Genomic DNA, 3,904 nt, shown 5'->3' with positions numbered 1-3,904 from the left:
CTAATAATTTTCATAGGATTCGCCTATTCGCCATAAAAAGTTGCATTAGAATCGACAACGGTGCCGGCGAAAATCCTGCCGAAAGCAGTTAAAAAAAAATTAAATTCGCCCCTTATTTTTGGAAAATGTACTCTATTCTCCCGGACGTTCAGGAAGAGTACTAAAGGGTGCATATGGATGAGTTTTATCGGAAAACGTCACGGTGCCGGGGCGCAACTTGCCGCAACCCTTGGCACCGCGACTACAAATGGGGTGGTAATTCGTACTAAACTACCTTTTTCTCCCGGACCAAAATATAAAAATAAATAAAATAAAGTACATGTTCCAAAAATAAGGGGCGAATTTAATTTTTTTTAACTGCTTTCGGCAGGATTTTCGCCGGCGCCGTTGTCGATTCTAATGCAACTTTTTATGGCGAATAGGCGAATCCTACGAAAATTATTAGAATCGTCCGGGCGTTCAAGGTATACTTTCCTACTGGGCTCTTGGACTATTAAGGGCGTAAAATTTTCAGAATACCTAAATGGAATTGTATAACCATTTACAAAAAAATTTAGAATTTACTGTTGCAAAAATCGGATTTTTTTATTGGCATTATTGTTTCGAAATAGTGCATAACTGTCGGCCGTACCAAACAATACTTAATTAGGTACTCTTTGCCCGTAGATAGTCGGTACGTTTTGAGAACTGGTGGGCGCTTTTACTAAAGCTAACCCGCTTAATAGTAACAATATTTAGGTGCCTTCATACACTTTTTCATTATTGTATCCATTTCTCAGAAGTGAGGACTGTTTGTGGCACTATACTTTTTAAAACGCCTTTCTGCGTGTACAATTTGCGTTTCCTAACGTAAAAGGATCCGTCCAGCGAGAAGATTCTATGCAAAATATACGTCTTTCTTGCATTCAAAAAACAAACTGATATTTAAATATCTATTTCTTTCTGGGACTAGTCGATATTGAATTCAATATAAAAAACTGGGAGTGCATATATAACTGCATTTGATCAAAGGTTGTATAAATGCGTTTAGAAAATTTACGTAACGTAACGTTAAATATTTATAGAAAATTTGGTCATTGTTCAAGCATCGCTATAAGTGCTATAATTTAACAATTGACACCAATAGACAAATCAATAAAAAACTTCGGAAATTATGCGTGGGTTATGGTTATGGGTATATGAACAACGGGGTTAAAATAGTATTTACATTTGCAAAACTGTTTCTAGTCCGCGTCCTGTGACTCACAATTACATTGTATTTTAGGTATCGGATGTTTTACGATTTTAAGCTTACACCCTCATTAGAAGATAGGGAGGGTAAAATAGACAAAAGAATCATAAATTATAAAATTCTTGCGGTACTTTTACCCATATTATATACAGCCTCCGTTTCAATAGTCTGATGGAATAGTGTAAACTGTAAATAATAGAATCTGGTACCTACCTACATAAAGCAGTTTTACTTTTGTTTTTAAATAGTGGACATTTTAATTTTACTTTCTCTGTGAAATGGCAGAGAATAAATGTCAATATTTATATTGTGAAAATAATCGAAGAAAAAATCCAAATATAGCAATGTTCAAATTTCCGAAGGATCGAAGTTTAGCTTTAGAATGGATATTACAGCGGTAAGTTTTTTGCGATAAATAAGTGTACCGAAGTAAATAAATCAATTTGTACTTACCTTTATTACGCCGAGTAAAGTTCACACTCGACTCATATTCTTATAGTCTGCACATATTTTAGAAAATTTACCATTTTAAGCATAGAATGCCAATATCATATTTGACAAGATGCTCAGTTCTGAAATTCTGGGATTGGGAAATACTTTATTTGGCCTAAAGGGTTAATGAGACATCCTTACATTGAATCGTAGGCAGGTACGTAATAATATCTCATTTAGTCATCATAGGTCTCTCAGAAATAATTACATTGTGATTCAAAATAAATAAATTGGGCGCATGCCTGTTGAAGGCCCAAAACAAGAGAGGGATAATAAAATAAAATAAAATACCAGTATTTGCAAATTTCCAGTATTAAGATTTTCAGATGAAGTCTCGGATAAAGTAAATCACAAACGTAATTCGAGATTATGGAATTCAGAACGTATGAGTTGTTCCGTATAGAGCTTTAAATTTTTTTTATAAGAAGGTTTATTATCTGACATTAAAACACAATGATTATGAATTTTTGAGTTTTCGTACCATTTTTATACGAATAATATTTCAACACAGTTTTGAAGCAAATTTTGGAATTCTGATTCGAGTTTCGGGTCGATATGCAGAAGTTTTGCTCTAAAATGTATATGTATTAAGTAAACTATAAATCATAATAAATATTGAAAGCGACTATCAACACGGAAGGAGATTAAAAGTCTGCCAACAAAAATAATCAAGTGTGTATACAGAATTTATTGTAATCTTATACAGCATGACATCATCGCATACCCGCGCTCATGAACAATAGCTTCATTGTGCTGTGTACCTTGCTATAAAAGAGCGGTATTTAATTGTATCATTCATATTGCAGATTTCTGTACAGTACTAGCGTTGAGTAGCGTAATCATTTCGAGTAAAAGCATCTGTATTTTTTTACCGACAATCTTTAGTGGATGGTAATATTGACACGCACGCGACATCTATAACTCTTAAATATGCGGTTTCCAAAACGCACATGGAGGTTGTCTCACTATTCTATTCTTTACACTAAGTAGTAGTATGCAGTGGGATCTCATACATTTCCAAAGGTTGTTTCTTTATTAGAATAAAATAAATGTTTGCTGGGATATTTGTACAAGTTTCTATAAAATGAATTCGTCGTTTTCCAAATAACTGTCTTGCCGGTCGGCCTAAGAATAGTAGTTTCTGGTATAATGTAGCGTAATAGACATTCTAATTAATTTCATAGATATTTATATAGAAGCGTATCTTCTTGGTTCACTGTAGGTATAACGGCCTCTGTAGTAGCTAATTAGGATAAATGCATAAGTAATCCTCATCTAAAGCACATTAATAATGATGAAGGTACAACGAGTAAAGATAGGGAATATGGAAATTTCGGTTCGGTGACGTAGTGCGGTAAAGTGATATTGGTTTTTCATTCAAATTAGTTTTATTAAAAATACTGTAATGGCAATTTGAACACGATCTTTCATAAAAAGCATCTCCACTTTGAGTTCCCAATTAGTAAAATGTTAAAAGATTATACGGGTTTGAATTCGGCGTTGAATTTCTGACAGCCCGTTCACTAATGGATTAAAAAGGTTAATATTCAATTAAATCAACTATGCCGAAGCTGCTTTATTATTTATCGTCATTACCTGTATATGAGCGTTTCGGTTAGCTTTATCATAATTCATTGTTTCTGAGACCTATTCAAAGGATTCACTTAGTTTTATTTGTTGAAAATGGATAAAGCTATTTATATTGCCTGACTGAACAAACGATTAGTAACAAAGTCGCAATAGCGTTATTGGCTACTTCTTCGTGGTCTTTAAAGTTCTTAAGATCTTTTAAGAGTTATGTTTCTTCAGAAGTTACTCTTAAACTTCTCATGATTTGGGAGTTTCTGCCCGTCCGTCCGTCTGTATACATGATAATATCGTTGTTCGGTATCGTATATTTTCATTATTTTACAAGAAAATTAAATGATTGCAAACACATAACGAACTAATTAAAAACGTGTAATTGTTGAATAAATGTTACTATATGCGCGGATTCGTTGAAATCTTTAGGAATGGCCAAGAGCACACTTCTGAGGAGATGAATAAATATTGACGAGGCTGGTGATCGTTGACGTCGTTATGAGTTCGTATCGTCGTCGAAATTTGCCTCACTATGGGAAGCTCGGCGACAGCTTGGCTATGTTGTTGTAATGCCTCACTATGGGACATCTCTGCTTGATC

The sequence above is a fragment of the Photinus pyralis genome, unplaced genomic scaffold (assembly GCF_008802855.1).
Source record: "Photinus pyralis isolate 1611_PpyrPB1 unplaced genomic scaffold, Ppyr1.3 Ppyr1.4_LG3a, whole genome shotgun sequence".
NCBI lineage: Eukaryota > Metazoa > Arthropoda > Insecta > Coleoptera > Lampyridae > Photinus > Photinus pyralis.
Note: the sequence above shows the minus strand (reverse complement) of the source record.